This window comes from Pan troglodytes, chromosome 6, assembly GCF_028858775.2.
Source record: "Pan troglodytes isolate AG18354 chromosome 6, NHGRI_mPanTro3-v2.0_pri, whole genome shotgun sequence".
Taxonomy (NCBI): domain Eukaryota; kingdom Metazoa; phylum Chordata; class Mammalia; order Primates; family Hominidae; genus Pan; species Pan troglodytes.
The window spans coordinates 26,162,194-26,189,196 of NC_072404.2; the positions used below are offsets into that span (position 1 = coordinate 26,162,194).

Here is a 27,003-nt window from a genome sequence, read left to right on the forward strand (position 1 = left end):
CATGCATTTGTTGCAGCAAATTTTCCGCTAAGCATAATTTCATCCTGTTTCAATAAGTAATAAAGTGCTTTTCTAGATTTAGTAAACACACATACACACTAGTAAAATGACCGAAATTTGTGTTAACACAGTGTATTTTGTTCCCAACGTATAGGCAAAGGAAAAAGTCCTACTTGCCTCTAAAATTTACTATTTAAAGTACATTTTTAAAAACCATTAACTGTGCTTATAAACATTAGTCAGGCTCTTGTGAAAAAGCATTGCATTTCTACCCAGCGTCTAAAACTGATTTGAAGGAAATATTATGAATGGGCCTACTTGCACCTGCAGACCTGAAAAGGGAATGCTTATCTGAAATCAGAACAAGGCATCCTTTTCCCAGTCTCTGTCAATATACAAAGGTTTCTGATGTATACTGATTTGCATGGCAGTTAAAAACATGCAAAAAATGTAAATTATAGCCAGTATAACTCAGAAAATTAGAGATCAGCATAAACTGCTGTACTTTTGTGATATAGCTACAAGTCTCAAATTATATGTCTTTACAGTGCAAATTAGATGCTTAAAGCAGAATAGAAATTTAGGTATCAGTTACAAAGGAAATCTTGTTCCCTTGCTCGGTAGTTTACACCAGGAAAATGTTGAGGGCAATAAAGCCATACAAAGGAGACCAGAAGCTGCATAAGACCAGCATAACTTTGGGTTTAATTTTTAAAGCAGAATTTATAGGTCTCTAACATATAGTGGACTTTTAATAACAAATATATAGTGAGCAGTGGGGGATGTTATTAATCAAATCCAAAGATTTCTGATGTAGAAAAAATTATAGCAGTTTGTTTTTTAACTGTCTCTGGTGAAGATTACCCACAGCTAGAGAAATAATAGCACTGTAAAATGGTCAATAAATAACCAGAAAAACATAAAGTATATCTAGTGGTTAATATTTGAAGAGTTAATGTAGCAACATTGTTTCCACATTTACTTATTTTAAAAGATTAAGAACTTTCATTACCTAAATTTTTATATAGCAATATAAGTGTAACAAATTTCAGATATCACAGTTTCTTTTAAAAAAGCGGTAACTATTATTGCAATCAAATTTCACCTTCTGTGTATTGCAATGAAATTTCACCTTCTGTTTATTCAACTATCAATTATTTATTATTTTCAACAACAATCAACTAGATTAACATTATTTTGTGACCGTATCATTACTTCCCCTCAAAGCGTTGCATAGCATAAGTGTTCCCAGAATTCTTTATGCTTACCTAAAGTGATCGAATATTTAAAAGAACCAAGGTATCATTAACAAAAAATTCAGCCTTCTAAATTATTTGCATAATAAGCTCCCAAATTAATTCTATCTTGAAGCAATGGAGACACTTTCTGATCAATTAAAAATCATACATGTTTGCCCTCTAAACTGACAGCAAAGTAGCTGATATGCTTTGGAAAATTCCTGTGCCCCAAAATAACTTCTTCTCTTGTTACCAAATTATCTGTAATCTCACTACTTAATGGATTCTTTTTGGTTAAACATGGTATTAACCCTATGATTTTTTAAAGTTTTTAACATGGTATAATGGAAATTTTCAAATGCATACAGAATTAGAGAGAATGGTATAAGGGACCACTATATACTCATCACCCAGCTCCATTAACCATCAACTCAAAGCCAACTTCTTTCATCTGTGCTCCTGCTGGTACCCAATTCACCCCCTTCTCCCAACTAAATATTTTGAAAGAAATTTTTCATATCATTTTATTTTAAAATATTTCAGTAAATAAAAATACTACTGGAGGAGGAACACACTGTAACTAATCTTCAAGCATGAATTTCTTTAAAAACTGAAACTTAGGGCAACAAGAATGTTCACAATTTTTAAGGGAAGCAATTGCAAAAGAGAAGGACACGAGGAATGGGAAAGACACAGTTTCAACCATTTACTTTTCAATAGTTCTATTATAGTTCCATTAAAAATATTTTTATTCTAAAAGTATGGATATGTAATAGCTTTTTGATACGCATGTATATGAACAGAGAAAAACATGAGTAAATCTGCTTCCCCTGACAGATGTTAATTGTTTTATTCCAATGGAATCACAGCAGGTATACCTTGTAAAGTTTCAGTTTTAAGGATCTGCCTGCCCTTGCATGATTAGTTTTTCTCCTATCTACTGTATCATTTAAAGCAATATCCATATATGTAGCAAAACCTTTTTATCTCCTATTTTTTCTCTCCTTTTGCTATAAGTCCTTGAAAGAGTTGTCCGTAACTCCTCTCTCCGATTCTTCTCCTCACCTTCTCTTTGAATCCATTGTGATCAGGCTTTCTTTATCACCTCTGCAGTCCACTCTCTTAAGATCAGGGTAACCTCCACATTGTCAAATCTGATGGCTAATTCTTAATCTCCATCCTGCTTGATGTATCATCTGCTGGTGACTTGACACTGTTGACCTTGCCCTCCTTGGAAACAGTTTTGTTGGCTTCTTGGACCCACACTGTCTTGGTTTAAGCTCCTTCTCCATCTCTGATGTTGATTCTTCCTCATTTCTTAACCTCCAAATGTAGTAGTGGCTCAGGACCCACTCCTAAGAACTTCTCTGATCCAGTCTTGGTTTTCTTTTTTTTTTTTTTTTTGAGACAGAGTCTTGCTCTGTCGCCCAGGCTGGAGTGCAGTGGTGCGATCTCGGCCCACTGCAAGCTTCGCCTCCTGGGTTCACACCATTCTCCTGCCTCAGCCTCCCGAGTAGCTGAGACTACAGGCGCCCGCCACCACGCCCGGCTAATTTTTTGTATTTTTAGTAGAGAGGGCGTTTCACTGTGTTAGCCAGGATCGTCTTGATCTCCTGACCTCGTGATCTGCTCGCCTCGGCCTCCCAAAGTGCTGGGCTTACAGGCGTGAGCCACCGCACCCGGCCCAGTCTTGTGTCTTAAATACCATTTCCACATTGACACCTCCAGAATATTTATCTCTAAACCTGACCTCCAGAAGGTGCAGCAAATTGTGTGAACCATGTCTCCACTACACGCCTAAAGGCAAAAACCCTAACGCATTCAAAACCAAACTCCATTTTCTTGTCCAGTCTTCATAATAACACTGTGAGAGAGGTCCCTGTTTTTGAAACAAATAAACAGGAGCAGAGGAGATAAGTAACTTGCCCAGTGTCACCTATCTAGTAAGTAGGAGAGATGGGATTTGAACATTGTAGAGAAAGCTTGAATTATGCTTCATAATATGAACTTCCTAATCAGTCTTCATCATTTCAAACCTTTGTCCACCTGTTCCTTTCTACTCACAACTTTTCCCTAGCTCCCCATTGTCTTCAGGCTCCTCATACAACTTCCTCCCAGCTTTGCTATGGACACACCCACCTGTGACCTCCCTGAGGGAAGAAGCTGCCTGTATTTGTGTGTGTCCAATGCTTGGTACACAGTAGGTCTTCACAAAGTATCTGGAGTAAATGACCCCATAGATAACCTGAGGATAATAGTGAGCAATCTAAAATTGGGCAGCTAAGCAAATTCTCCCTAATCATTTCTAAGCCTCACTAGAATTTGAACTTAGAGAAATAAAATTTTCTTTTAAAAGTGGGTTACACCATAAAGGACACTTGTTTCTGTTTTCCCAGCCCATACCAGAAAGCAGTCTCTTGACCTTCTGGACAAATCATTAGCAAAGATTAAAAGCTGAGACTTAGTACTCTTTAATCTTATTTTTCAAAGTCTGTCTTGTTTTCAAACTTTCTGTGACAATGATTTCTATTGTTGATAATAAAATATAAAAAGTAATCCTAATTCTTTACCCTTGGTATCAACTTTAAAATTGATTTTACAATTTTACAAAATTGTAATTAGTACAATTTTGGAATTTGTAGTCATTTTCAACTAAATACTTCAAAAATTACAAAAACTGGAATTTATAGTCATTTTCAACTAAATACTTCAAAAATTACAAAAACTGGAATTTATAGTCATTTTCGACTAAATACTTAAAAAATTAATAAAAAATCCAAGCTATTCTAACTCCTTTAATGACTATTCATTCAGACTTTCTTAAAGCACATACAGCTTTGTGACAGGCACTATACTGAGTTCTGGAGTTAAAAAATAACAATAGTTAAGTTTTGTGTATTATTTACTGTAGGCCAGGCACCCTCCTGGACACATTATTTGAAAATATAATATATCCTTTAATGCTTACAACCCTGTTAGTTATATACTGTTATTCCCATTGTATAGGTAAGCAAACTAATTAAAGAGGCATTGAATAACTTCTTCCAGATCTCTTAACTAATAAATAATGGTCCCAGAATTCTGATCTGTGTGGTTTGAGTCAGCATTCTGAATCATAATTATAGACATATAGATTGCTTTTCAAAGGTGAGAGGAGTCCCTACCTTGAACCTTGGAAGGTTCAGCTCTAGCTGTCCTCAGGCCATTGACCTCAACCATGGGCAGGGAGTCCATGGGGCTTGCTCAAGTAAAGTCTGTCACCCCCTCTAGATCATCTCCAGAATTCTTAGCCTAAACAGCCTCAGGCTACTTTTATGGCCTGCCTTCTGGGGGTAAACTGAGTCACCCCTGTGCCAAATCCTAGGTGAAGATGGCCAAGGACACTGATGCAGGAGAAGTAAACAGAGCTTGGACATGCAAGCTGAAGTGTCCATGCAGGTAAACAACAGGCTACCTGTGCTGCAGAATAAATTTAGAGGTGGGAGAGAAGAGGGGAAGATAATGGCTGGAGAGGCAACGCTTCACACACTGCCCAGTTCCTAACTAGAAATCTGGAGGTGAATATTCCAAATTCAGACCTAGCCTTCCAGGTCATTATGCATATATATTTATCAAGGAAGGAAGGTAGAACTTATTTTACCTATGGGTTTCTTTGCCTGGTTTGTAGCTGTTAAATATGTAGTCTGTTATGCTCACTGCTATTTGTGTTCTTGTTGTTGGCCCTGAAACAGTTAGGGGCAGACTTGTCTACTAGTTTAAATATTACTGGGGGCCAGTTGCAGTGGCTCACAACTGTAATCCCATCACTTTGGGAGGCTGAGGTGGGAGGAACACTTGATGTCAGGAGTTCGAGACCAGCCTGGCCAACATGGAGTAAAGACCAGCCCGTCTTTACTAAAAATACAAAAATTAGCAGGGCATGGCAGTGCGCACCTGTAGTCCCAGCTACTTGACAGGCTGAGGCACAAGAATTGCTAGATCTCAGGAGGTTGCAGTGAGCCAAGATCATGCCACAGCACTCCAGCCTGGGCAACAGAGCAAGATTGCATCTCAAAAATAGATAAATAAATAACAAATATTATTGAGCGGGGGAGACAAAGAAAGCACCAGAGACCATTGCATAAGGTAGTCTGGTAGTCTTGACTACCTCATGTCAAAGTGTTTTTATATTTTAATAACTAAATCCCTTTTGGTAATCTTTGAGATGTGTACAGATTATACAACATTTTACTCTCTTGCAAATCATGTTATAATGAGAGTCAAATGTATGCATAGTCTTAGTTTTACTTATTTCCCTCTATTATTTTAAAAAATATCTTAGAAGGCTGGCCACAGTGGCTCACACCTGTAATCCCAGCACTTTTGGAGGCAGAGGTGGGCGGATCACGAGGTCAGGAGTTCGAGACCAGCCTGGTCAACAGGGTGAAACCCTGTCTCTACTAAAAATACAAAAATTAGCTGGATGTGGTTGCACACACCTACAGTCCCAGCTACTCAGCAGGCTGGGGCAAGAGAATCATGTGAACCCATGAGACGGAGGTTGCAGTGAGCCGAGATCGTGCCATTGCACTCCAGCCTGGCGACGGAGCGAGACTCCATCTCAAAAAAAAAAAAAAAAACAAACTTAGGAAAGAACATTTTACGGACATGAATGACCTAATTTGGTCAAATTATTCAGTTGGCATATATTTGATATTTAATATCTATAAGTGAATGACTATATAGAAAAAGCAGTGCCATACTATATTCATGGAGTAAAAGGACTATTTTTCAACTCAAAGTGAATCTTAATGTGACCTTATTTCCTCTTTCCCAGTAAGTAAATTATTTGATTTACACACCAAAAAAGTGTATTGAAAGTCAGAATGATTTCCATTGGGATTTTATAATTTAATTAAAACAGACCCACCTTTTAACAAAAGTGCTAAGATCAGTTCTTGCTAGGAAACTACTAATATTAAGCAGATATATTTAAATTATCTTCCTGCAGTTATTGAAAAAAGTCCTTAACTAATATTAGTTTAGGAAACAAAAATAAGATTATTAACTTAAAATTGCATTGTTAAAGTGTTCTTATCAGATATATACTTTTAAGATGATTTTTAAAGATGCTTCTATTTTGAGTGCCATTATCCAAAGTACTAAAAGTTCATTTTAGGCCAGGCGCGGTGGCTCACACCTGTAATCTCAGCACTTTGGGAGGCCAAGGTGGGTGGATCACCTGAAGTCAGGAGTTCGAGACCAGCCTGGCCAATATGGTGAAACCCTGTCTCTACTAAAAATACAAAAATTAGCCGGGCATGGTGGCAGACACCTGTAATCCCAGCTACTTGGGAGGCTGAGGCAGGAGAATCGCCTGAACCCGGGAGGCTGAGGTTGCAGTGAGCCGAGATTGTGCCACTGCACTCCAGTCTAGGAGAGAAAAAGCGAGACTTTGTCTAAAATAAAATAAAATATAAAAGTTCGTTTTATAAACAGCATATAGGGTCTTATGAAGTGGCCTTTCATGCTGACCTCATCAATGAGCCAACCATCACTGCTATAATGGTTTTAGACGTGCGCTATCTGCCTGGTGTTTTATTGTTGTTTTGCTTTGTTGCAATCAAATAATACTGTTACATTTGTTAAGGACAGAATCTGTTGCTATTCCAGATAAATATTGGTATCGTTTGTTTATTCTAGAGGATTGCCAAAAAATTCACAGTCTCGTGATAGTACAGGGTAAGAAAGCAGAGTAGCTGTCAAGGGCTAGTTCAAGTCAAAGCCTATGGAAGAGACTGAGTTTGGAAGTGGAGAGAAGGGCTGGTGATGAAGACAGGAGGATGAAAAACTAGAAATATTCCAGCTCTGAAGAACTGTACCAAATATGTCATATTAGGTATGTGAGATGTGTGGTGGATTTGGGCCAGGAATGTTTTGGTGTTTTCCATGGTTTTGGACTCAACTTCCTTTTAGGATAAAGCGGGTTGATATTTCAAGATCTGCCGATAGTAAATGAAGCCACAGTTAAAAGTACTGCTGTTTCATGTGTACATGTGGTACCAGGGTTTTTTCCTTGGAATTGAACCACAAACAGCTTCCCAGGTAAAGGCATTTTTTTTCCTGATTTTAGTAAGGACCATATATTTAGGATTATTTCTTAGTAACTTACAGGTACTAGGTAGGGAAGGGGGCTGGGTGAAAAGCTTCATCCTTATGGAATGAGGGATTACCACTATGCTGTAAAGGATCATTAGAATATTATGAGGTCAAACAAAGAAAATAATTAAAAGGAAAATTCAAAATTCTACAAGGACTGGATTGACAGGATTTATATTAAGGAGTACCAAATAGGGAATGTCTTTTCTAATTGCCTGCTGGAGAGGTGCAAAGAGGCCAGGCTGGGTAGGCTTAGTCATGCAAGGTATTCATTGACTGCAATAGAACAAAGGATGCAAAGAAGTTATGGGGTGGCCAGGACTTGCTGTAGAACTGGCTGTTCTAGTTGGAAACAAAGACACTATTGTAGCAGAACTGCATTGTTGGCAGCAAAATGACTGGCTGGTCTCTTTCTTAGTACAAATCATACCTCCCAAGGTATTGCTCCATTGTGTTTTTGTGCATTTGGTTTGGATTTTTATGGGGAATTGAAGACAAGTGGATCATAAAGTGCAAAATAAAATGCTCTAGAAATGACAGATGGGGCACAATTTCCAAGAAAATTCATCTAGACAGTGGCAACACTGAGAAAAAAAAGAAACATTCAAGAAGGGAGTTACAGTTTCAGACATCCTCAGTTTTGGTTAAAAAGGTCGCTTTTGATGAGTGTGTCAGTCACTACCAGCTAGAACAAGGGCCCTAAAGTGAGGGCCAACGTATATAATCAGAGAGCCTGACGTCAGGTTGATACTGAAAATATGAGAACTAAATGGCATTACTACCAGTCTTTAGTTTAGAAGATATAGCATGTTTGATGCCTTGTAAAGAAGGTATCCAAGGCCACATGATACTCTGTAACATCTGATGGGACTGTGGTCACATGGGAGAAGGGAAGGGGGCTCTTGAGCACGTGCCTGTGGCCCACTGAAGACAGCATAGCCAGCTGGAGATTGGGCCCGCCCACTCTTTTAGGGCTGTCCGGGGCTGACAGTTGGCTACTTGGGGGTCAGCATAGCACTGATGCCAGAACTCACTTGCCTGAGGTTGGATTATCTGGTTATAGACTTGTCTGGGCAGAGATTGACTTTTGGGCATTATGAAAAGTCAGACATCAGGGCTTTTTGGACAAATTCTGCCTCTTAGGTATATGTTTGAGTTAAAAAAAAAAGATGTGTTACTTCTGACTGCTTTCTACTGGTGGGGTAGAAATGTTGGGTCAGCCAGAACGATCACTGGATGTTATACTCCTCCTTCTCACAGGGCAAACTTCTCAGATACTGCCCAGGTGGTATGTGATATTTTCTCCTATATTGCATAATTATCAATTCCTTTGGGATTAATCTTAATGAAAAAAAGCCCACATGCAGAACCAGAGTATTCTTGGCCCTTTGAACAAACTAGATGCTTCTAGCATGATATGAAAGAACATCAAGCTCCAGAGGACATCAGAATTGGCCTCCAAGTTGTATAATATAAAGCTGCCCTAGTGACAGAGGACCCACTAACCGGTCAGTCCACTTGAGGATCTTTGTTAGGGCTCTGTGTTGACAATCTAGGAACTAAATACCCTGAAAGTCCCAAGAAATATAGAATTACCTCAACGTTTTGGAGCTTACCTCTCCAGCCTAAGTGGCACTCTTACACATGAATTTCCTAAGGAGGAATTTGGATTCCCAAAAACATTATCCTTAAAAGTGCAAACTCACCTTTCTAGGCCTCTGAGGATGCTGTACAGTAAGTGGCCCAGGATGGTCTAAATGAGTTGGTTACACAAGAGCAGGTTGTTGGATGTTGCCTAGATATACAGTCAACTCTTCCATCCAAAAGATCTCAAGAGGTGCCACATAAACACTGGGAGACTGGCTGGAAATTACAGAATCTGAGAGGGTTTTGCCAGTAACTTCTATACCCATGGCACATTTGGCAAAAGATTTTTCATTCATTTTATTTTCGGAATTATTGGTGTGCAAAAGTGAAAGGTGGTGGGAATCTGGGCACTTTAGGTTGTTCAAGAGCCAAGGAATCAATGGCCACAGATATTCACACTGCATGTGAGAGCACAGAAACCTAGAAACACAAAGTTTGGAGTTTGGTTGTCATTTGTTCGGAAGTACGGCAGAGCCTTCCAGGCCAGAAGAAACAGATTAACTTAGCTGTCTCTGCATAATCAATGTATATGCAGTGTGGGTCTGAGAAGGTGAAGAGACATCCTATTGCCTCAGTCATGGTGAGGGTGTAACTCCTGTATTTCCCATTCAAATATAAATTGGTTGTATATTTCAAAGGCAGCTTGCAGGTCTTCAGTAGACACGGCAGAGTTGAACCTGAAAGGGGTTAAATGTTAGAAGACAAAAGAGATCTGAGGTCCAAGGAAAAGCTAAGTAGGAAACAGAGGGGCTCAGACGTCAAAGTTTAGAAATGGGATGTTGGATATTGGCAGATAATTTCATGTCTCTGAACAGGTTTGCTGCCGTTTGGCCAGTTTTTATTGATCCGGCTGCCTGGGCTGACTCTCAGTAGTAACCTAACAATACTGTGTGGTTTTTAACAGATAATGTATATTTGGGAACCAGACAGAATAAAGATGCAATCATGTAATAAAATGGCCCAGGAAATTCCTTAAGGAAGTTTTCTCTGGCCCTCCCACTCCCCCTTGAGGTGACATCGTCCTGTTATCTGCTGCCTGCTGTACCCTGCCTGTTCCATTTCATAGCACTCTTGTTAAGTTCTGTCTTATGTCAGGTTTTGCTGTTATTCTACAACAGGAATACAAGCAGGTGCCCTATCCCTAAAACCCTGCACAATGCCATGGCTTAATTGCAAGTATTAAATAATTACAAAAAAAAATTCAGGGATGGAGAAGCCATCAAAATTATTACAATCTCAAAATTCCTTAAGAAGCAGAGTTTTCTGCTCTCCACTCCCAGGTGATAATGTCCTTTCTCTTTTGACTAAATATTGACCCCTTCTCTTCCTCTAATCAAGTAGCTTTTGATAATACTAACAGAGCTACCTATGAGCAGGTAAAAAATAGTTATAGGAGAATCCTGGTCACCTACAGTGCCTATGAAAGGTGATGTTTTAATTAATTAAATTCTATGGCCATTTATATTCTGACTCTTGCTTTTGAACATCTTTTTAATATGTGTGTATACACTTTCCTTGCTTGGTGAGTACATCATTTAAACTTTGATATTTGAAAAAAGCCTTGCAGTTATCCTTTGATCACATTTGCAAATTTTCACCATTACCATTTAATCAATAAATGAATTCATTGCTTGAGCAGCTGCTCAGTGCATTTCACATTGGACTAGTTGCTATGGGGACAGAGAGGAAGTAAGGTATCAAGGAGATGGGGTGGCTGAGCCTGAGGAACTGTGTGGGCATACAATACGAGATAGTGCTGTGGGGCAGAGATGGGTGGTTTGGGCCATTAGTGCTGTAGAGCTTTAGGCTTCTGATTCAGACAGGAAATATGTCAAATGTGTTCTGATGCAAGACAGAACATTGCCGTCTCTTCTAAAGATTGATACTTAGTTTTAATTTTTCTCATTTTTTAGGAGGGAATTAAAATTTAGAGCCCTGATTAATGGAAGGTTCCAGCTATTTAGATTTTACAATACATATGGTCCACCTTTTCTAGGCATAGTGTATTTTGTGAGATGGTCTTAAAATGCATCAGCATAAAGCAAAATCCAGGCTGTGTCTCCAATAGTACATATAATTAGTTGCATTGTTCTTAGCTATTAGAAGAAACTTTTAAATGTGTGTGTAAAGACAGGAAGAACAGAAGTGTCAGTATTAATTTATTAAATGAGTAGAGTGAGGACATCACAATGGTGAAATTCAGGGACAACCTGTAGGAAACAATAGTGCTTTGTGTGTGTGCAGGGAGCAGTGCAGAATGGCCAGAGGAGCAAGTGCGGTAGCAGGACAAAGCTTCCCCAGGGAGACGCACCCTGAGCTGAGTTCCAGAGTTGACCAAGAGAAGGGACAGCATTGGGAGAAAGTTACCTGAATGTCACAGAAGTAAACAGAAAGAGAGAGAGCACATAGGATGTTTTGGGCAATGCAGGGGAGACACCCATTCATCCTCTCCTTCAGTGAATACATACTGAGCTCTTACACTGTGCCTGGTATTGCTCTAAGCCTCGGGGATATGGCAGGGAACCAAACAAAAAGATCTGCTCTCATGGAGCTTTCGTTCTAATGGAGAGAGACAAGACATTTGACAAATTAAAGAAAGAGAATGTATAGCACACCAGACAGCACTAAGTATCTAGCACCTTCTGTAGAGAGAAAGAAACCCAGATGGGTAGTCAAGAATACTGGAGAAGGAGGTATGATCTTAAGTAGGATAATTAGGAAGGTCTCACTGAGAAGGTGCTGAGCCAATTCCCAGGGCCTCAGGGAGAGAAATATGAACAATATATCATCTGCCTCAATAATATATAACTTTCTAGGAGGATATTGACATTGTAATCCAATAAATTCTATAATTTTAAAATCTAAGATGTGCTAATTATTTAATAAATATTTTTCAACAAGTGTGTGGCAAGTACCATTCAAAGTATGAAAACAGTAGGAAACTAAAGGACAAAAGTTCTTGTCCTCATAAGTCTTATATTTTGGAGGAGGACAGACAAAATAAAAAAAAAACATGGTTATACATAATTATCTAGTGTGTTCAAAGGTGGTAAGTGCTATGGGGAAAAGTGGAGCAGGGTTGGGGGAAGACAGAGTTGCCATTTCAAGTAGATTAGATGGAGTAAGCCTCATGAAAAAAGACCAGTGTTTGAGCCAAGCCCTCAAGACAGTAAGAGAGTTAGCCTTGTGGATAACTGGAGAAAGGGTAGAGAGATGAGAGGCTATGAAGCAATGTGAGAAATTTTTAATGCATAGTAGGATCGAAGGACTGGTAGTGGCAGATTGTTGGTATCTGGAGCCTAGGCAGAGTGAATCAGCTTGTAAGACAAGAGGTGGTGGTCAGACAGGGTGATATGTGAAACTGGAATTGTAGAGAAGTTGCAGTTACTGGTAATTACAAGGTCTAAATTTCTTAACATGGAAGCAAAGTAGCTAAATCAAGGTGGAGGACAAAATAATTATAGGAGAAGAGAATAAGGAGCTGATGCATCTTGTATTGCAAAGATGATGTGTGTATATACAAAAATTGTCAGGAATTGACATAGGAGTATTGTTGGAGAAAATTATATCAAGCAAGGAGGCAACATTTTCTAAAAATGAGAAAGCATCTCCCTGTGGTTGGTAAATGTCAGTGAATGCCTGCAGCAATTCAGGATGGTGGGTGACATAATGTAAGTTACAAGTGTCAAAGCTGGGGGTGGGATGATTGGGGGATGAGAGAGGGAGAAGTGCCTGTGAGTAGCAGTGAGGACTCAGGAAGACACTTATACATCTCCAAGCTCAAGGCTGTTAGGATTCTGGGAGAAACATCAGCGATTACTCATGAGGTCAGGGGAAGACAAGTTCTCAGGGGAGAGCCAGGCTTCTGTTCAAGCAAGACAAGAGAACATTCAGATAAGGGACTGGGATATGGGCAGTCCTTCTGGAAATGGACTATGAATTTCAGAGGGCACAGGGGATGGGTTTCTGGAGTTGTAAAGGAATAGGAGATAATGAGAAAAGAGGGCTGTGCAGAGCCTTCTAGGGATTAGAATGTGTTGGGGGAATAAGGGTGCATCTGGGAGTCTTGGGCTTCTTGTAGAAACTGGTACAATAAACAGAGATAAGTGAGATTAGTCTTTGGGATCTCAAGGTAGATAGTGGTGATGATACTGTCAGTGGTTGAGGGGCAAGGGGAGGTTCTGAAACTTGCTCTTAATTCTTAGGGAAGGAAGAGACAAGGTCTGAGGAAGCCTGACTTAGTTCTGAAGTGAGGCGTTGACTCCACCCCGTTTCCTGCCAAAAGCAACATGGACTTTCTCTGGGTGTCTTAAGACACTCTTGACTCCAGATCATTAAAGTGATTGCCTGAGAAGTATGCAACACCTGACGATTATACCTGAAGGGGGCTCCACAGGCAGAGAGGAGGCATGTACATTGACCATGACATAGGACTTTAGGAGAAAAGCAAAAGAGAGCACCTTGGAGTTAATGGCAGGTAGATTTGTTAGAACTTTATGCTATGGTCTAAATGTTTTCGCTTCTCCAAAATTCATGTGTTGAAATCTAATCATCAATGTAATGGCATTAAAGGTGGGGCCTTTGGAAAATGACTAGGTCATGAAGATAGGACCCTGGTGAATTGTATTAGTGCACTTATGAAAAAGGCCTGTGGGAACTCATCTGTCCCTTCTGCCATATGAAGACACAGCAAGAAGGTGCCACCTATGAGGAAGGCTCCCTCGCCATACCACCACATCTGTTGCTGCCTTTGTCTTGGACTTGCCGGATTCCAAAACTGCGAGAAATAAATTCTGTTATTTGTAAATTACCCAATCTAAGGTATTTTGTTATGGCAGCCTGAACGGACTGAGATACTTTACTACTCAGGTGGTGGAAATAATTCCAGGCATTTTGTTTTGTTTTGATTTGATTGTTTAGTAGGGTAGTAATGTGATCACTGTATCAGCAAAAGAAACTGGCAACAATGTATGTGGTGATTTTTAGTGGTAAATGGTGTTTGTAAGAGATTCTGAGAACGTTGTTACATTAAAGCAAATGATCAATAAGGAAGGCCTCAACTAGGATGGATCCATGGGAATGGAAATAGGGAGTGAGAAATACTAAAGACAGTAAATTAAAAGCAAAAAGTCTTGGTGACTGACAGGTTGTTGAGGCTGTGGTAGAGAGAGGAGTCAAGGTTGACCACAAAGATTTAAATCAGAATAGATGGGAAAATAATGTAATTAATGGAATAGATCATTCAAGTCAGGAAGAGGAACATAATGTTTGAGACTCGAAGATTTTGAAGTTGTGGCTGGAATCTGAGTGGGTTGCCAAGCAGATTGTTGAAAGTTCAAGACAGAAGCTTGGGTGAGAGTTTGGAACTGAAGGTACCAATTTGGTGGTCATGTTCAAGGAAGTGAGGCTTGGAATCTTGTTAGTTCATAGTCATCAAGCTGTAGAGTTGAGAGAGCAATGTGAAAATAGCCAAAGACATCACAAGGGGAGTTGCTTGAGAATGAGAGAAGTGATAGAGTGCCCACTCAGTGTTGAAAGACAGGACATTTAAACATTGCTAAGTGCTAGTTGCTAAATGTAATTAAGAAATATTATTTGCCTTTGAGTGAGCAATTAACTAGAAAGCTAGAGGAAATTATCTTGGTAATGAGGAGAGATATTTTTCTAATAAGAGAACAAAGACAATTTTGACTTGAAAAGAAGGAATATTATTTAGATTTTCTCGATAACATAATGGTAAAGTTAGGGTCATATCTTAAGTGAGAGGACTTGGTATGAGTTCTTATGGATTTGATGAGAAAGAATTAGAACAGTGAAAGTGAAAACATATGATGGAAAGTCAACAAGAAATTAATGAAAGCAGGGTCTAGGAACTAGATGAGGTGAGAAAGAAATTTGGAGGGAACCCAATTCTTAATAGGTTTCTGGCAGTGCCCCATAAGGCAGCCTCAGATAATCAGATGTTGCTTAGGATACATCACCCCATTTGTGCCTGACCTCCTGTTTACTTTCAACGCCATGTTTTAGAGTTCTTGAATCAGTAGCCTGCCTTCTGTCTCATCCTCTGGCTCCTCTTGAATTTGTTATTTATTCTGCTTCTCTTTGGTTTTTCATACCTAAGAACTGTTTTATTGTTCCGTTATCCAGTGACTCCTCCATAGCTCATGAGAATTTCCTGCTGCAGCTCCTGGCCCCAGAGATTCCTAATGGCTCTGTCCATGGTGGAGGTAGTGAGGTGTTGGGGGTGACTTGGGTAAGGCAGAATAACCTTGAGCAAGGTGATGAATACATTGCAAATTTAGCTGTTTCTGGTGCTGATAACAAAGATGGGGGAGCATATAAATAAGAGCTGTGACCTTTGAAAGAATAGAGATTGATAAGTGTTGCAAGATGGAAGTTGGGGAGAATCTCATAAGTAGCCAGTGGGAACAAGGAGAATATGTTTGCAAAGCACGGTTGGAACATTTCCCCAAGGAATGATGAACTCTGCATAAAACTAACTTTTGATGAAGGAGAAACAGTAGCTGGACCATTTGGGGAAATATGGAGAAGATGGAATAAGAATTCTATAGGGCAATATGGACTATAGTTCATAACACAGTACCAATATAAAATTTTCTGAATTTACCACTTCTCCTGTGCTATATTTTTTCAAATTTCTACCGATTATATTAAACTGAACAAATATTAATTGAAAATTATAAGATATTAAAGTATTACGGAAGATTATCTATCCTATAAGATAGAGTTAACACATTTTATAATAATTCAGAGTTCCTTTTTGTCTGAGTCTCCAAATAAAGTGAATTTTAGAAAAGACAAATATTTAGTGTCATATTTGGCATTGAGGATAGAAGAGGATTTACTTTAGAGAACAGGATATAAAGTGTAATATTGATGTATAGTTCAAGCTATATTAGTATTACTATTGATCATAATATTAGGTTGGTGCTAAAGTAATTGCGGTTTTTGACATTACTTTCAATGGCCAAAACCGCAATTACTTTAGCACCAACCTAATAGTACTAATTACTAAGATACTTAAACTTACATTGGTGTCATTACCTACTCCATTCAATTTCTTAGGCTGCCGAGAGTTGGCAAGAAATTGCAAGCAGAATATAACAAATAAGTTTTGAATTTGAAAAGATTTTTTATTATCTCACAAACAAGTTCAATCCATACGAAAAAGCATTAAAATAAATTAATCTGAATATAAAAGGATATGTAAATCAAATGCCATATAGGGATAAACAACTTTAATTAACCACTGTCTAATCTGTATTAAACAACAACAACAAAATAAAAACATAAGATGTCACTGGCTTTTTTTCTAAAAATCATAGTTTAATGTTTTGCTATATACTGGCGGGAAAGAAATATATTCCTTCATTGTGCACTGGTTGTCTTTTATCTAACAAATATTCCATCTAAGTTAATTTACAGTGCTAATTGGAAATAAACTTTATCGATATAATGTACATCAATAAACTGTATTTATTTAAAATGTCAGTGGATGAGTTTTGCCAGATGTATAGACCTCTGAAGCTACGTACCACTACAGTCAACGTACAGAACCCTTCCACCCACCAAAGATTTGCTCATGCCTCTTTGCTGACAGTGCCAAAACACAAAACAGGGAATAATCAGTCTGCATTATTGGTAACTGTTTTATTGAATGTATAGGGATTTTGGTGCCCCTTTTTTAAAAAACAAAAACAAAAACAATTCCCTGTATTGAAGTTGTTGTTGTTGTTGTTTTGAGATGGAGTTTCACTCTTGTCGCCCAGGCTGGAGTGCAATGGCATGATCTCGGCTCACTGCAACCTCCACCTCTCAGGTTCAAGCGATTCTCCTGCCTCAGCCTCCTGAGTAGCTGAGATTACAGGTGCCCGCCACCATGTCCGCTAATTTTTGTATTTTTAGTAGAGACGGGGTTTTGCCATATTGGTCAGGCTGGTCTTGAACTCCTGACCTCAGGTGATCTGCCCGCCTCTGCCTCCCAAAGTGCTGGGATTACAGGCTTGAGCCACTGTGCCCAGCCTTTGGTGGCCTTTTAAAATAAATCTTTCCTATTATAAATTGTATCTTAAAACAGTCCCATAAACTCACAGAACTGTACATGCTATAAAGCAAATGTTCTCCACCAATCATGTCATTGTAAGTTGCACTCTACTTTTCAAACTGTTTTCACAGCTCAGTGGAGGAACACAGCACACAATGAGGGGAACATTTTTCCTACATCATCAACGAGGAAGCAAAGCCTCAGCAGTTAGTTTATGAAGCCGAGGCCAGCGAATAGGCAGGGTTAGGACAAGAACAAGTTGCCTTCTCCCCTGTTCCAGATTTGGCTTTCAAGACAGAGCTAGAAATTCACAAATGGAAACAGCAACTCCGAACACCACTTCCTATGCTACTGCCTAATTAGCATGCAGCTCAGAGCTGTCCCCTGGCAAGAGCCTGGAGAAACATGGTTGTAAAAGGACAGCTCTCCCCTCTGCTGAACAAGTGCCAGCCAGTCTGCTTTATGCACTCAGTGAGGTTTTCAGGCTGGGGCTTTCACGCTAAAACTCAGTTTCCCTGTGCATAGAAAGAAAATGAATTCTGAAAAGGGTACCAAAGTATTTAGAAGAGTCTCTGACTCCAAGGATGGAAAATAATCTTACTAGGGAGAATCTAACATTCTTATCTTTAGGGTGGGAAAATAGGATTACCTTAGCACTGATGATAAGAAAAGTAATGACCTACTACTTGTATTAAAGAATTTTCTGGAGGTACTAGGGATTGTTGCTGAGTCATCATTTAAGAACTAATAATAGTACTAATTAGCCAGGAGTTTTCAGTCATACTTTGGAATAATTTTCTTTTTTGTGTTATTCTCTATTCCACCTAAGACAGTGTTTACAAGAAAAGGTTCTGTCATCAGAACTGGGTTCAAACCTGGTCTCTGTATTTACCACATCTGTGACTTTAGGTGAGACTTAGCCTCCCTAAGCTGTAGTTTTCCATCTGTAAAATGGGCATAGCAGAACTTTCCTCATGGGAGCTTTATGAAGCTTCAGGTAGATCATTTATATAAAGTGCTTGGCATAGGGCCAACACAGTGTGATCGTGTAATAGATACTTGATTTTTAAAATTTTTCTCTAATTTTATTGTCCTGTATGTATAGATTTAATTTTCAAGTGCAGAGTCAAAAGATATTAAATATATTTTTGAATTTTGAAATGTGATTACAGGAAAACCAAATCCTAAGTGACCTAAAATTCATATTGGGTTTTAATTTACCGGTGTTTGTTCTTTACTTAGCACTAAATCTCTTACAATATAGAGTGTTGCTTTGCTACTGTAATCAAGTTCACACCTGCAATGTGACTTTAAGTTTAAAAGATACAATGTAGAAAATGCATTCCTACTATCCTAGGGCATTTTTTTTAACCTCCTTAACCATGGCATTTGAAGTTTGGACATGAATAACAGTGCTTTTTTTTTAAGTTGGAGAAAGGAAACCTATACCTGCCAAGAGTTGGAAATGAAAATAGGAAGAGCCCCTGGAACTCTAGTGTGTTAGACTGAAAACATTATTTAGAGGAACAGACTGGGAAACCGGTGAATATTTTGGCTTTTATAGAAAGGGAGTGTGCCTCATAAACAGGACAGTTGGAATGTATGGAAAATTTCCAGTGAAAACAAGAAACAAAGCACATGACTAATACTGCTTTTCCAAGTTAGACAAATGCAGCTTTAACCAGAATTTGCCACCGAGGGGCCTTGGGGGCCCTCCTTGAATCTTGATACTTTGATCCCTTTTTCAAGTTCTAAGTCTAATGTAGGAAAAGCTGTACAGATAGATGATACGGTTTTGACCCCCATCTTTCTTCCTGTTTCTGCCATTCTTGAAAATTCCCAGCAGGTGAGTGTCAGAAGACAAATTGAAGTATTCAGCTAAATGAGCAACTGCAAAACTGAATTTATTCCTCTTCAAGAACTACTCTTCTTGTATGTTGAGTGACCATTTGGCTGCCAAGAGAAACTGCTTTGCCTAGGAAATAATATGGACTGAAAAATCAGTTTCAAACACAAATGACAAACATTCCTTATGTTTGGTCATCTTCTTTCCACATCAAATATACATGTAAAGATGTATATAAGATATAATCTGAAGATAATCAAACAGCTATTAACTGGATTTCTGCATTTCGCCTATCCTTCAAAACCAGCCTCAAGTCTACCTTTATGTTGAGAGAGTGTATCTTTAACTCATGGTGTTCTCTTTCTCCTTTCACATTTCCTGTAAACTCATCATGAATTGCCTTGTTTATTGTTTTGATTTCTCATTCAACAACACCGGAATACTCTGTGTTTAGGGTAACCTTAGACTTCAGTTTCCCTGAGGAGTTTCAGTTTACACGTCTTGCACCGGTACAATTAACAGTGCCCCTTTCAGGTTAAAAAGTGTCTCAGTGTAGTTCATAAATTATATAGTCACCCCATGTGTGCAGCAATCAGAGCTTTTTCAATGCACAGTTGATTATGATGGGCATAAATGAATCACAATAAAAAGTTCTAATATGATCCCATCTGACTGGGCTTCTTGTGGTGGCCCATTTCAACACCATGGGTGTCATTAGTGGCTTCACAATGGTTCTTCTTGTAAATTCCCTCATGACCTTGAGTTTTGATTTATGCCATCCTAGCCCACTTTAAGCTCTGACTCATGCTGGGATTGCCCTAAACAGGGCAGGGCAGACTAATGGAATGCATTGCATTGCCCTAACATTTCTTAACCTGCCCAAGGTTGAACATGCTTGTTTGTTTTTCTTTTGCTCTCCAAAAATCTTTATGCTAGCGTAAAGGCCTGTTGTAATCACATAAATTACTCACTATGTAACAGGAGAAGTTGAAATTTGCCCCTGAAACATAAAGATTATATATAATAAAAGCCTTAAAAACCTACCTATTGAGAACCAAAGATATTTAGTGCTGTTTCCTAACTGGCATTACAAGAAAATTCTGCTCAGTCAGGGGATACTCACCTTTCAAGGGACAAGGAACATGTAATGAATTTAAATTTGGTTTAGATCTGTGCAACAAGGAAAAGTAAGTGAATTTGGTGATCTTGTACCTGAGGATGGCGGCATTAAAAAAAGACTATTTTAACTTAATATCATTTCATTAACTTCTTTAAAAATAAGCTAGTTCAGCTGAACTACACAATATCAGAAGACCAAGGGTAAGAAAACGGTAATCTGTGTTTGTGGAAACATAAAGATGAATTCATCTAGTTATGTATCATTATGTAAACATAGTTACATTGCCTTTTGTGATAAATAGGTTTTGGAAATGAAGATTACTTAAGAATATATGTAGTCAAGACTCATAAAAACTCAGGAATTAAATTGTCAAATTAACCTCTACTTAGAATATTATTGATTAATTACACATTTATTGAGTGTATTCTAGTATATTGAGTGTATGTACAAGGCTCATATACTGGGTATATAAAGAAAATGTATTTAAGCACCTTTCCTCCCAGGAACTGGTAGTCTAGTATTCTTACTTTTCCAAGGAAAAACAAACAAACAAACATGAAGAAATATATCTCTTTAGTATGGATGATCTACTTCACATAAAGTAATTTTATGCTTGACATTGCTTTTAAAACATTTACATTTATTCTGTTAGAGTCTCTTATTTATCTTTCAAAACTCAGATGAAAATTCATCAGTTAGGAATTGTGTTTATCTGCAAGTAAGAGGGTCTTTGAAAACAGGACTAAGTAAGATTCGAGTAAGCTTTCCTTTCACATCAGACCCAGTTCTGAGAGTAAACGAGCAGATACAGGGACTCCTTGGTATTCTGAGAGGCCTGGGCTCCTTTTCTCCGGTTGTGTTTAGCCTCGGCTTCTATGAGACAAGTTCCCTCAAGTCTGAATATGGCTGCTGCAGGTCTGGACATTACAGCCATGTTCCAGGCAGAAAGAGGCAGGATGGGCATAAGGGAAATAAAAAGGAAAACAAAAAAACTTTTTTGAAAACTTTCACAGAAGCCCCATTCAGAAACTTCTGCTTCCATTTAAATCATCATCATTAGTTATGCAATCATCATCATTACAAGAGAAGGTGGGAATTGTGGCATTTCAATTCCTCTCAATGCCACCTTCAACAAATTTAGGATTCCGTTAGTTAAGAACAGGCAGGCAAACAGCAATCTGTGTGACAATACTCTAATCATTTATCACCCTCTGGGGGAGATTATTGTATAGACATTGCTAGTGCCCCACCCATGCTCTTTTTATAGGGCTGGTGCACCCATCCCCAGCTGCTCTGCATTCTGGCCGTTTATGGCTCACAGTTGTCACTTTCTCAAAGGAATTGCCCTCCACCAAAAGGAGCCACATTGCTTAGAGATGCCTGGAACATCAACCCGCTCCAACCCCACTCCTCCCCGTACCAGGCTGCCTGCAGCCAGTGACTGTCTGATATGGGGTAGAAAACAGGCCCCAGGCTTCCAGGTGGGACAACTTTGTGTTGTCGTTTGGGCTCAAAGCTATGGGAGGGGTCAGGTTGAGGCCACACTCCCATTGCACCAACGTATATGCTTGCTGCCATGCCTCACTGCCCGTCCCAGTAAATCACTTGCTAACAATCTCTACTCCAGGGTCTTTCTCACGGGAATTAAAACAATTGTTTTTTCTTGTAATGTCCTCATTCCCCCAGCTTCCTCCTGAGCTACTATGTAAGAATTGAACATTACTGTACTACCTCCTTCTCTTCCAAATACACGTTCAGACTATCAAACCTAATCACTGGACCAGCAAACAGAGAAGGCAAGATAGAGAGGAATCCAAACTGGTTTTCACTAAACATAAATACTATTGTAGGTTTTTCTAAGTGAAAGTAGAGGCAAAATTATTTAGAGAAAATAGTTTGCCCCATAAAGATACTTATTTTCATTTCCATGGTCTGAATGCTTGTTTGCTACAAGTTTGAAACAAATTAAACACCATGGTGTAGGCAAAGGAGAGGAATGTGCCAGCCTAGGCTGGGCGATACTGCAAGAGAGTAGTATTTCCTGAAAGCATAATTCAGGAGCCAACTACAAATATTTTGAATTTCATGAATTTTGTTCAATTAATTCTATATGAGCACAGTTTAAATAAGCATTGGTGGTACTTAAGTAACTAAAGTTTTTCCACAGATGTGTTATCATTATTTGAATGACATCTGCTTCTTTGTCTATTTCAGCAAATAGATCCTTGCTCCCCCTGTTTTGAGGGATCATCTCAGGCACTAACTTCCCGGTAATATATCTTCTCTACCACTTCAGAACCTCCCTACTCAGATCCACCTTTTCCAGAGAGCTTTCTATGTTTCCTCCTTTTCTCTCACGCCCATTTACTTAATCCCTCGTAACATTTAACTGACTTTTGTTTTGTTTCCTGTACCTTATTTTCAAAGAAGTAGGCCTAAGCACCTACTCCTTCCCTTTATTTTTGTAGGGGCCTTTAGGAAACCTCAAATCAAAACTTGGAATAACTAGGTCCTGGCAAGTGATTAGAATGCCAATGTATTTATTTGTTATAATTTTTATATTAAATAATAGCATATATTATATTTCTCTGCAAAAGAGAGATTCAGTAATCAAGTAATGTATTTTAAGGTATATTTACATGACTACGATATGTATATCTAGAAGGAGGAAAACCCAGTTATACTCTAAGCTTTACTCTTAAGCATGCTCAATTCGTCTGATTTTGACTGGTATCAAAGCAGAACATGTATTAATTACAACAGTGTTAACTTGTTTTATTTTTTAAGGAAGTAGCTTTATACAGTTATTCAAATTTAATTTAATTTGTATAGTAAATGCAATTAGGAAAGGGATATTGCCTGGAAAAAATGCATTTCTCACAAATCATTTTGTCTAGGAGTAACAGAAGACTCCAGAATAATTGATTCTAAATATCAAGTACTACAGTCTTTATCAGTTGTAATTGTTCTTTTTGCCAGATAACCATGAACATCCTTTAAATGTTGTTGAAATTTTATTGACTTTACTACAGAAAAAAACTAGAAATGTCTCTAAAAACTTGTACTTGATCCAATCACTTGATTTATGGAAAGATCCCATTCTAAACACTGAAACTTCTACTGTCCTTTTTAGTTTTGGGGAGTTTGCTGGTCCATTTTTTCCCCTGTCACTTCTATCAACTAAATATTTTCAAAATAATATGAATGAATGGCATCATCAAAAACAAAGAATACCTAAGTGGGTGTCATGAATATGTTTTTTCCTGACTTTTGTGTACTCTATCCTGTTGATGATGGATATTTATTATACTTTATGACAGATAGCTATAGGGGTCATTTCACCTATGTCATAACCATTTAATTCTGGGAAATAATTTAAAATTTGTTCAGCTTAAATCAATGTTCATGTTGCAAAATCTGAATAAAATGCAGGTGTTCTAAGAGATCTTCAGCAAGCCAGTTTGTAGTCATGCCAAAATTGTATTTGTAATAGATTGGATGGATGTGTATATATTCAACTTTATGGGCTTTTAAGAATCTTTTTTTTACTAAATAAATGCAGTACTTTTTACTTAATAGCCATTTTTATATATTAGCTGTATTTTTAAAACTTTATCACCCAAGGGACTTTCATTTTAAAGACAGCATGTTACATTTACAACAAATTTGAGGACACATAACATCTTTGTTTTTTTGAACATAGAGATTAATATACACATGAACATACACGTATGTATGTGTCTATATATATGTGTGTGTATGTGTATATAGATAATATACCCAACATAGATAATATTAATTATAATGACATTACAACAGTTTCTTTATCGAATGCCTACTATGCCCTGAGCACTCTGTTGGGATGCTTTACCTTACTTCATCCTCACATCAGCAATTTGATATGGTTATAGTTAGCCCTTTGTTACTGAGGAGGAGATGGAGACTTGGAGAGTTTAGGTAACTAGCTTAGTAAGTAGCTGTGCTATGGAACATCGGAAGTTTCCTCCCAGTAACTATTTAGCAATACTACCTCATCACACCTGTTGTCAACAGTTGTAAGACAATGAGAAAATATAAGACACACAGCACATGCTAACAAATCCAGAAATAGAATTACTTAGAATATACACACTTATTGACAATATGCAATTAAATCTTTTTCTGATTTCTGTCAAGGCAGGTTTTTTTTGTTGTTGTTGTTTTGTGTTTTGTTTTGTTTGTTTGTTTTGAGATGGAGTCTCGCTCTGTTGCTCAGGCTGGAGTGCAATGGCATGATCTTGGCTCACTGCAACCTCCGCCTCCCGAGTTCAAGCAGTTCTCCTGCCTCAGCCTCCCGAGTAGTTGGGACTACAGGTGTGTGCCACCACACCCAGCTAATTTTTTGTATCTTTAGTAGAGACGGGGTTTCACTGTGATACCCACATGGCTCGATCTCCTGATCTCATGATCCGCCCACCTCAGCCTCTCAAAGTGCTGAGACTACAGGTGTGAGCCACCATTCCCGGCCTACCTGGTTACTTTCTCTAGATGGGAGATAGCAATGTGACATAAAACTGCCCCAGGGGCTCCAGAACTGCTGGTACAGTTATACTTCTGAAGAACTAGGCCCCAAACCAATTTTTCTCAGATTTCCAGATGATAAAAATATTAGCATCATTTTTTCTTTTTTTTTTTTTTTTGTGAGTCACAATGGATGTCAATTTTCTAACTATTTTTATTTCTATTTTCTTCCTGCTCTTTCCTGAAAATTTTCACACAGCTATAGCAAGGCAAAGAATGTAGCTGGGACTACAGGCATGTGCAACCACACCTGGGTAATTTTTGTATTTTTAGTAGAGACAGGGTTTCACCATATTGGTCAGGCTGGTCTCAAACTCCTGAACTCAGGTGATCCACCCGCCTCGGCCTCCCAAAGTGCTGGGATTACAGGCGTGAGCCACTGCGCCCAGCCAGAAGTATTTCTTTTAAACTTTTATTTTAGATACAGAGTGTACATGTGCAGGTTTGTTACCTGGTATATTGCATGATGCTGAGGTTTAGGGTACTAATGATCCTATCTCCCAGATACTAAGCGTAGTACCTGACAGTTTTTCAACTCTTGCTCCCCTCCCTACTTTCACCCTCTAGTAGTTGTGTCTACTATTCCCACGTTTATGTCCACGTGTACCCAACGTTTAGCTCTCACTTATAAGTGGTAATATGTGTTGTTCGGTTTTCTGTTTCTGAGTTAATTTGGTTAGGATAATGGCCTCCAGCTGCATCCACTGTGCTGCAAAGGACATGATTTTGCTCTTTCTTATGGCTGTGTTGTGTTCCATGTTGTATATGTACCACATTTTCTTTATCCAGCCCACCATTGAAGGGCACCTAGGTTGATTCCATGTCTTTGCTATCGTGGATAGCACTAAGGCAGTACTTTTTTTTTTTAATAACATGGGCTTTATGAGGCACTGAGAACTAAAACAAATGAGCACAAGAGGAGGATCTGAGGATCTGTGCTTTAGCACATTATAATACTTCTTCCATTGGCTTAAGAATTTCCATTGGGATCAATAAAAAATAATCCTTATTAAAATGCAGTGTTCGAATATAAAGAATAAGGTGCATATTGCAACATCACTAGGCAAATAGCTGAACAAGCAGCAACTGCAATCATAAAGTGGGAAAACCCACTCAGGCACAACCTCTAATGAGGTGTCAGTGCAGTGCTGAAGGCTGCTAGGGAACCATTGCTGGAAAGTAGTTTTCTTGTAATGTTGGATGGGAGGGCAAATGAACTAGGTAGACCCAGAAGCTGAAGACAGACTGTCCGTGTCTGTAAACAGCAGTCATGCTTTGCTGTATATGCAGTGTAGAGATTTTTACTTTCACAGAAGGGTGTGTTTGTATGTGTGTTGTGGGAGAGGAGGGAAGGAGAGAGAGTGTGTGTGTGTGTGGGAGAGAGAAAAGAAATTCCTAGCACACACTGACTAATAGCATTCATTATACTTTGAACATTCAGTGAAAAGAATTCCTGTAATTGTTGATATTGGTATATTTGGTATTTTACTTACTTGCATATTTTTAAATTAGAAAGAAAATTCTTAAAATGCTGCATGCCAAAGTGTATCCGGCATGTCTTCTGTGAAGTATAACCATGACACTCTCCAGAAATAATGTTTGACACTCTTCCCATGCAGTTCAATTTATGACCTTCCTCTAGTCCTGCAGAACCATGTGGCCACCTTCTCCAGATCCATTTATGGGATCTTTTTTCCTGTAGCTATGTAGAACCTGAGAAATGTCAGCCCTGGAACCTGGGAAGTATTGACAGGACCAACATTTCTCTCTCTCTGGGTCATCATCGTTAGGTGTCTGAAATATGAGATTAGAGATGGGAACTAGAACTTTTTAAAGAAAAGAATCAGAATACAAAGAAAACAGATTTTCACTTGTGAATTTGTTTTTGCCATGTGTACTAGGGAAGTAGGAGCCTTATCTGAGCTTGAAACTAGGTACTAGGTTAACTTAGAACAGAGTCAGACAATTGTTAGAAACAAAGACTGGAGTCCTAGATTCCACAGCTTCCCTTCCATGAGACTACAGTCCTTTAATTTTTTTTTTTTTTTTTTAACTTGAGTAGCGTTAGGGGTACAAGTGGTTTTTGATTACGTGGATGAATTGTATGGTGATGAAGTCTGGGCTCTTATTGTTTCTATCAGCCAAATTGTGTACATTGTACACAATAGGTAATTTTTCATCCCTCAGCCCTCTCCCAAACCCTTCTTCTGAGTTTCCAATGTCCATTAAACCATTTTGTATGTCTTTGGGTACCTATAGCTTAGCTCTCACTTGAAAGTAACACGTACTGTTTGGTTTTTCATTCCTGGGCTACTTTGCCTAGGATAATGGCCTCCAATTCCATCCAAGTTGCTGCAAAGGACATTATTATTTTTTTATGGCTGAGTGG

General features: G+C 38.6%; 1 protein-coding gene across 9 annotated transcripts in view; it reads left to right on the plus strand.

Moving 5' to 3' along the window:
- ITGB8 (integrin subunit beta 8) overlaps positions 1-27,003 on the plus strand; it is an 85,527-nt gene that overhangs the window by 3,305 nt on the left and 55,219 nt on the right. For 3 of the 9 annotated variants that reach the window (XM_063815257.1, XM_063815255.1, XM_063815254.1), the window contains exon 3: positions 22,269-22,324. The exons of 5 other annotated variants lie outside the window; for them this stretch is intronic. The gene's annotated coding sequence lies outside the window, so the exon portion shown is untranslated. Of the gene's footprint in view, positions 1-4,602; positions 4,677-22,268; positions 22,325-27,003 lie in introns of those variants that run through there. One more of the 9 variants, XM_063815259.1, reaches the window with a different exon arrangement.